The following is a 9,305-nucleotide window of genomic DNA, read 5'->3' on the forward strand; positions in this document are numbered from 1 at the left end:
GTCGACTTTGCCTTTCATCCTTTCGGGGTCGATAAATTAGGTACCAGTTACCCACTGGGGTCGATGTAATCGACTTAATCCTTCTGTCTGTCTTTGTTTGTCCCCTCTATGTTTAGCCCCTTGTGGGCAATAAACAATAAGAATCTTTAGCACGCCGGGAAAATTGTTTAACGGCATTTCGTTGGTCTTTGCGTTCTGAGTTCAAATTCTGCCGACGTCGAATTTGCCTTAAATCCTTTTGGGGTCGATAAAATAATTACCAGTAGAACAGTGGGATCGATGTAATCGACTAATCCCTCGCCCTAACTTGCTGACTTTGTGCCAAAATTTGAAATCGTTATTATAATAATACAGCGAGCTGGCAGAATCGTTACCATGCCGGGGAAAATGCCTAGCGGTATCTCGTCCATCTTTACGATCTGAGTTCAAATTCCACCGAGGTCGACTTTTACCTTTCATCCTTTCGGGGTCGATAAATTAAATACCAGTTGAGTATTGGGGTCGATATAATCGACTATTCCCCTCCCCCAAATTTCAGGCCTTGTGCCTATATTAGAAAGGATTTTTATTATTGTTATTATTATTATTACTATTATTATTATTATTATTATTATTATTATTATTATTATTATTTGATTATTATTATGAAAGCATCTCGAATAGTTCTTAATTACCGGTTATTCTTTACTTGAAAGCAGGCAACAACAAATAACCAAAAGTTTCAAGTAGTGCCTTCTCCTGTGACTCAAAGAGATAATAGTCTCCTAAGAATGCGAGCTGTACCCAACAATGCTGTCTTCTGGATCACCTCAGGATATTGCGTGAGATTTTAAGTAATTTAAGGCATTCAATAATCCACGAGTTTGGGACCATGCTATATGCCTTCCTGTAGTCCACCCATGCCATCACCAAATTTTGTGTCTCTTCTTGCAATCAGTGAGGATAGTCTTATCGATTAGTAATTGATTCTTCCTTCCTCTGCTCTTACGTCTACACATTTTTGTTCCACTGGTAGTAGATCGTTCTCATCTAGATATTTGTAGATGCTGTTTGATATGATGCCCGTCATCAGTTTCCATATCAGTGGCAAACAAGTTATTGGTCGGAAATTTCCAACCGCATTCCCTTTACTTGGGTCCTTCTGGAATAGTACCGTTCTTCCTTTTGTCATCCAGGTCGGCACCTGAATGTCACTATTCAGTATTTTGTCAAGCTGTCTCGCAATTCTCCTCTGCAGCGCTATCAAGATTTTTAAGCTTTCCAGTTTGGAATTTTCCTGCACTGATCTCTAATCACCCCCTCAGTTATTTTCAATTCCTCCTGCTGATACTCTCCACTCTTCTCCTTGAGTGTCTTTAACCACTCTACTTCAGTTTTGTGTTGTTTCTCCTAAGAACACATGTTTGACCAGAATCTTTTACTTTCTTCAGCATCCGGCACGGCTTTTCCAACATTTTCTTTTCCATCCAGTTCCTGATAGATTCGTTTCTGATTTTGTTCGAAAAGTCTGTTTAATCTGTAGTGCCCAATTCTCTGTTCACATCTCCTTAATTTATGTGCTTTAGCTTTCATTTTTAATTCTTCAATCACAACATTGATTCCCTTTCTCTTCACCCTATACTTCTTCTCTAGCTCAACATATTTCTCTCGCTGAACTTCATTTCTCTTTTTCCGTCCCAGAATATTAATATGCTTTCTGGTTTTGTTAATATACTGCATTATTCTCCTTTTGCACCATGGTTCCTCCTGGTTATGCTGACATTTACCTTTTGCTTTCAAACCTAACTTCCGGGTTATAAAGATTGAAATTGCATTTATCAAATTTTTGGTGTCTGTGATGTTGTCAGTCCTGATATCACCAGTGATATCCTTTATTTTCTTGACCCATTCATTGAGTTTCCTTCTGTCTAATTTTTTAAAACCCCATATGAAAACTCTGTTCACCAGACGTCCAAATATCAATGATTTCAATTAAAATGGATATTTGTTCCTCGGTTCTCTCATCGCTTCCTGAACAATAAATAATATTAGCCTCATGCTCGTTTTCATCCTTTAACTTCACTGCCATAGTTTCACTATCTGCATTCTCTTCCCCATCCTCCCGTTCACCATGGTTTTACTATGCCTAAGCACCCGTCTCTTAATGCATTCTAGTTCAAATGGAGTTAACCATTCATTCTTTCTGATGGCTCTAGCTTGGTTACACATATTTTGTTCACTTAATTCAGTTAGTCCTCTGTCGCTCCATGCCCTGTACATTCTTTTCCCACATCTCCTAGCAGGTACTTCATTATCATGTCTTATGTATTTTATAATTACTGGTGCTACCTTGTTTATGGCTAGTGTTTCGAAGATCCACGTGTGAAGAATACTATCAAAAGCCTTTCGGTAGTCGATCCAGGTAATACTGAGGTCTTTCTTCTTTCTGCGGCTGTCTTCAGTTATGGCTTTATTGATCATTAATTGATCTTTACAGCCGTGTGAGCCCTTGCAGCATCCCTTCTGCTCTTCTGGAAACAGGTTGTTTTCTTCCAGGTGCTTACTCAATCTCTGCGATATTATCGCAGTAAAGGCTTTGTAAATTGTAAGGAGACAGGTTATAGATCTGTTGTTTTGAGGTTTTGCTGTTTCCGTGGATTTGGGATTATTATTATTATTATTATTATTATTATTATTATTATTATTATTATTATTATTATTATTATTATATGTTTATTGAAAACAGCTAAAATATTATGTTGGGTACTCCATGATTAGATCGACAGAAAGGAATGTAAAAAATAAAACAAGGAGGCTGCTTGATCCTAAGCTACTCTTTATAGACCACTATTGAAACTGCATTCATCACCCAAATGCAGATGTGAATATATATGTAGATAGATGCAGATCCCACCAAGACTAATGCAGCTGCAACTGTTTCTAAAGACAGCAACCATAGGGGTAGACACCTATCTAAAGGACACCAATGACTGGATATTTAAACTTATCATCTGCAAATATAAAAGTTACCCCATCCAGCCCAGAAAAATGTACTCAATATCAGAAGAAGCAATGAAATATGTAAAGGAATAAAAGAAGATTAACGTGAGAGAGACACAACTAGCCGAAGCAGAAGTACGCACTGAGATAGCAAAACAGATAAAAACACAAGTCAAATCAAATGGACTCTCAGAGCTGAGAAATTCAAGAAAATGTAAGACATTGCATTGCAAATGCCCTACAAGGACCAGTGGTCAATTCATCTGGACTTAAATCAGACACAGAAGGCTTTATTATAGCAGCTCAGGAACAGTGTCTGTCCGCCAATAAATTCGAAGCAAGCATTCTCTAAAATGGTGCCGATCCTGCCTGCCGCTTTTATGGTGCAACCCGAGAAGCAATTGACTATCTCATCTCTGGATGCTCTATGTTAGCCCCGAAAGAATATATTAATCGCCATGATAGACTTGGCCAGTATATGCACTGGATCATATGCCTAACTCTGGATGCCTTTATATGAAGAACTAATGGGAATATAAGCCTGACAAGTTAGAAAAAGAAATTGATCACTGTTATTTGAGACCTTGGTATTAAAACTGATCGTGCTATTCAGGTCAAGAGACCAGATATTGTGGTAAAAAATAACGTGGTCAAACATATCTGCTCATTGACATTCAATACCAGCAACACCTGTAAAAATATTTAAAATGTTAAATAGATATAAGGACTTTCAAATAGGGGTCTCAAAATTATGACATGTAAGAACAACAATTGTACCTATGATCATTGGAGCTTTGGGAAGAATGCACAAATGCCAACAGTATGGCCAAATACCAGGAAACCCCAAAGTATCAAAACTTTAAAATATTGTTTTCATGGGTACTATCAATACCCTAAAAAAAGACTCTCTCAACTTGAAAATACTTGATTCGCTTAAAACTCTTTCAAAACTAAAATATTAGACATTTAACAGAATTTTAGTTCTCAGATTCTAGTTTTCTCCAACAATATATCATTACTAATCATAAATGACATCCGAAGTAAAATGTTCAGCTTGCTGTTACTTGAGGTCTCTGGGGAGAATTTGGAACAGCTCGTATAAAAGACAGCAACAATAACGTTAACAACAACAACAACAACAACAATAATAATATAGGAGAAAGAAATAGAAGTAAAGAACTCATTCTTCATACTGGAAATACATATCACTGATGAAAACTTCAGTATAGGATAATAAAGATTTAGAGTGGCGAGCATGGCCCTTTCATAAGCGTATCATATCTGCAAAACAATAATTTAATTTGTCGCTTTCATTCAGGTAGAAACTTGAAAGAAATCTAATGAAATACCAGTAAAAAACAACTAAGATTAACTTCCAGTCATTTGTTAAAATGTTCGGACCAACTGACTGCTGTATTTTAATACTAACCTCTTAGAGAAATATCACTGAGCTTTCCACAATGATACGCCATTATCATCAAAGCAAAATGGATGTTATAGTTTTATTCTAATGATATGTTCGTGAGAGGGTTAAGGAGAAAGGAGTACACTACATATACAACACACATACATATAAACGATTGCATGTGTGAGGATGTACGTATGTCGGTGTGAATATTTGCTTATCTGTATGTGATGTATATACTTGTACATGTATGCATAAGCAGACGTACGTTAAAGTCCATGCTTATAATTTGAGAAACACATATTGGTAATCCGATATGTATGTATGTACGTACGTATGTATGTATGTATGTATTATGTATGTATTATGTATGTATGCATGTATATATGCATGTATGCATGTATGTATGTACGTGTATACACACAGAACTATGTGTGCATTTAAGCATATTGGTATCTAGAGTATCAACATCAGAGCAACAGATAAACCATTAAAATATCCTTGATGCAAGACCTCCGCTGACATAAGGACGCCATATTTATGAGAATGAGGCATTTGAAATGTTAATTCTTCCACCCAACCTAAAATTGCATCTTTTTAACAACAGAAATATGTAAATTAATTTATTGTAATATCTTCATTCCTGACAATAGGTTATACTATATATTTGCATATTTTCACTGGAAGAATATACAATCTCGATGTAACGTTTCATCGTTATCTCTAGGGTTTACTTTGCAGCTGTGTACAAACTGTGAGCGTGTTGTATTAACAAAGCGACAAGTCCCTTTCTTTCTTTCTTTCTTTCTTATTTCCTTTCTTTCTTTCTTTCTTTCTTTCTTTTTCCTTTCTTTCTTTCTTTCTTTCTTTCTTCTTTCATTTCTTTCTTTCTTTCTTTCTTTCTCTCTTCCTTTCTTTCTTTCTTCTTTCTCTTTATTGTTATTTTTAGTTTTATTCTTTCTTTTACTTGTTACAGTCATTTGATTACGGCCAAGCTGAAGCACCACCTTGAAGGGTTTTAACCGAAAAATATCGACCCCAGGACTCATTTCTTAAGCCTAGTTCTTATTTTGTTGGGCCTTTTTGCTGAACCGCTAAGTTACAGGAACGTAAACACACCAGTACCCATTATCAAGAAGTGATGGTGGGCACAAACACAAATGCAATGACATACACACTTTTATATATATATATATATATATATATATATATATATATATATATACGACGGGCTTCTTTCAGTTTCCCTCTACCAAATCCACTCACAAGGCTTTGGTTGGCCCGAGGCTATAGTAGAAGACACTTGCCCAAGGAACCATGCAGTGGGATTGAACCCGGAGCCATGTGGTTGAGAAGCAAGCTTCTTGCCATACAGCCATGCCTGCGTTTATGTTATATATATTTGTTTTTGAGGCCAAGATATGAGTGCACGTTGAAATGTTTGCATAGAGCTCGGTTATCATGCAGTTTGAGATGTGAGTGATATAAATATTGTTTTCTTTCCTATAGGCACAAGACCTGAAATTTTGATGGAAGGGCATTACTCGATTGGATAGGCTCTAGAGTTCAACTGATAGCTAGTTAATCGATCCCGAAATAATGGAAGTCGACCTCGGCGGAATTTAAACTCAAAACGTTAAGAGAGACAAAATGCCTCTCAGCATTTTGTCCGACGTGCTAATGATTCTATCAGCTCGCAGCCTTGAGATGATGTAAATAATATCAATACAATATGGAGAACCCCATGAGCGAAATTCTAAGGATAGAACTGTTATTATCTTTTCGAGTGGATAATATAACTAACAGTGATGATTTAGGGGAAGTTTAGCTGAGTAAATCGTTAGGGAGCTGGTCAAAGCGTTTTTAGTTACAGCCTCGTTTTGAGTTCAAATTCCAACTTGATGACCTTTGTTTTTTATTCTTCTCGTGTTGATAAAATAACGTATCATTCAAGTACTGGGGTTGTAGGCAGAAAATATAAAAGAAGAAATCTCCTTAAAATCTTAATCATTTGACAACTACTTCATGAATCAGCTAACCCATCCATTAAGTCCAGTTTCTTTTTATCGATGTGTGTGTGTGTATGTGTGTGTGTGTTCCTTTTGGACAGGGTATTTCACAATTATTGGTGGCTTTTCCACAAATTAACTAACAAATAATTTTGCTGTACCTACTGTTTATAACTAAGTGAAGTGGAGTGAGGAGAGCTATGAGTTACACGATGCATATAGCCTACTCTACAGTTGATAGTCAATTCTCTTACCAATTCGGTAATCACTAACATATTATATATAACTCTGAATTCAATCTAAATTTTACCATGGGTTTATTCAAAATATAGACTTTAATCAAAATATAACTCGTTAACCCATAAGAATTTCATAAACTTTCAAGAGTGATTTAAATAATTCTTTTTCGGAACTATGGATCTCGAAGCACATACAACTATAAAGAATAGTGTGTAAATTTTAGGTTAAAAACCCTTTTGAATAGAAAAAGTCGAAAACATGGCAGCCTTCAACCTAACATTTACCAGCTACTATTTGGGGCTTTATGTGCTTAGAAATCTGTAGTCCCAAAACATATCCATTCAAAATATAGCCAGAGTCAAATAAAAGTATATAGTTATGAGGTTGGTCAAAGTATAGCCTTAATTCATTCAAAACATAGCTTCAGGCTACATAAAATATAGCTGTAGATATGGTTTTTATCCTGGTTAAAGCCTGCACAAAATATAGTTTTCAGTCTCGTCTATACATAGGAATGGGTTGAATAAAACATAGCCATGGTTTTAGATTTTATTATTAGCCTGTTGCATACAACATGGGGTTAGTTGTCCCTGTTTATGGATTGTATATGTGGCAAAGTGAACTGATCTATTGAAAATTGCATGTCTTTGCAATTTGGACACATTGTATTGACTGACAAATGCATAATGTAAAGCTTCGGCCGTGCGGTTAGTCAGTTGTTAGGCTGCAACAAATGAATTATAGTTTCCACTTGTTAAAGTGAACCACTGGAGCGTAATATTTTCTCTGCTAACGTCTAGATTCCCGTATTCATCCTGATCTATCTTTAATTCAGTTATTGAAAATAACCATAATGGCGTAATACTATCTTCGTTTCTCATAAGCATCAGAACATTCGAGAAATTTGCGCATAACAAGATGGATCTAGTAGTATAAGTATAGCTAGCGCATCAGAAGGCTTGCAGCTATCATATGTTCTTCATTGTCACCTCAGCTAAAAACACATTCATTGACTTGCTTCCAAACTAATTAGTAACAAGTTGAAAACATTTACTAATGCAAATATTTGACACACACCATTAATATACAAACCGAACGAGGCGTTTCTTCCTATATGATGAAAATTGTAGCTTAGTTGCGAGGCAGAAATGAAAAAGCAACCTACGGGGATTGTGGCTAGATCGATTGTGATGAAAGTAAAGTTTATAAAATATTGGCTAAAACATATTATCAAAGGTGAGTGGACAATTAATTAGGAAATGGAAGTTCTGCCCTTTTCATATACTGGAATTTGAAACGATGGCTTTGTAAGAAATAATATTTACTCACACAATAGTTTAAACTGTAAACTTCAATCGACGATTATTAATAATTTATATACATAACACAGGAACGGTGAATACCTAGAGAGTAAGAGCAATCTATAAAGATCGAGGCTTTTCCTAGGCAACCTCTATAGGTGCATATATAAATTATCACTCATATATACATATATATATACATGCATCTCTCTCAATACACATACGCACACAAATACGCTCACATGTGTGTGTGAGTGTGTGCGCGTATGTGTGAGCGGAGCAATAGTTTAGACGTACTTTCATATATATATATATATATATATATATATATATATATATACTATTATATTACATGATTATATGGTGGTTATTATCACCGCTTATATATTCATAACTAAATTCATTTCATATCGTAGCTAACTTTAGGTTAGCAACAAATCTGTATTCGTCATATTCCGCCAAATCTGGACATAACAAAGATTACTGATAATGGAAAAAAAATAATGTTGATGGCAATAATGATAGTGATGATGATGAAGATGATTATGACGACAACGACGACGATGACGTCGATGGTGGTGGTGGTGGTGGTGGTGGTGGTGGTGGAGGAGGAGGAGGAGGAGGAGGAGGAGGAGGAGGAGGAGGAGGAGGAGGAGGAGGAGGAGGAGGAGGAGGAGGAGGCGAACATGACGATAACGACGATAATTATCAAACCGAGGCAAACGGCATCTTTTCACTTCCTTGTATTTAGGTCTGTTGAGTTTTTAACAGAAATTTTTTATACAGAACAACTGCTAAAGTAATTTCACCATCCTGTTTTTTTTTCTGTTATATTTTTAGCTGACCTTTTTTTTTACTCAGACTGTGAACAACTGACGTGTCATTATCTAGCTGAAATTAATTAATGTCATAGTCTGTCTATGATCAACTGATGTGATATACTGTCTAATCCTACAATCCAACATATCATTTTAATGGCTGACAAGGCCACAGTATTTCGTCTTGCAACTATAATATACTGTTGTGTGTTAGCTGTGCGATATTCTTACTTTTAAGCTTATCTCTGTGAAAATATCGCACTGTTAACACACGGTATTGACTTCTAAACCTGTAATATACTGGCTAGTATATTATGGCTGCAAAACGAAATATTGAGACCTTGCCATCAATTAGATATATGTAACAGTTGCCAGGAATGTGTTTATTATGCAAATTAGTCTATCTAGTTGTGTTACACCGCTAAACCTAGTGGGTATTTAAGCAATGTTTTCGGGTATAGTTGATGGATAAGATGTGGTGCTGATTAAAGAGCAATAACTCTTGAAATATGCATATACACCCTTTACCTACTTTTCCAACCTTCGACTGCGT

General features: G+C 35.9%; 1 long non-coding RNA gene across 1 annotated transcript in view; it reads right to left on the reverse strand.

Moving 5' to 3' along the window:
* LOC149136522 (uncharacterized) overlaps positions 1-8,253 on the reverse strand; it is a 23,659-nt gene extending 15,406 nt beyond the window's left edge. The window contains exon 1 of the long non-coding RNA XR_016241023.1: positions 7,963-8,253. This is a non-coding gene — a long non-coding RNA (uncharacterized LOC149136522). The remainder of the gene's footprint in view (positions 1-7,962) is intronic.
* Between the last annotated feature and the right edge of the window lie 1,052 nt (positions 8,254-9,305).

Source organism: Octopus bimaculoides, chromosome 3, assembly GCF_046866305.1.
Source record: "Octopus bimaculoides isolate indiv1 chromosome 3, ASM4686630v1, whole genome shotgun sequence".
Lineage (NCBI taxonomy): Eukaryota > Metazoa > Mollusca > Cephalopoda > Octopoda > Octopodidae > Octopus > Octopus bimaculoides.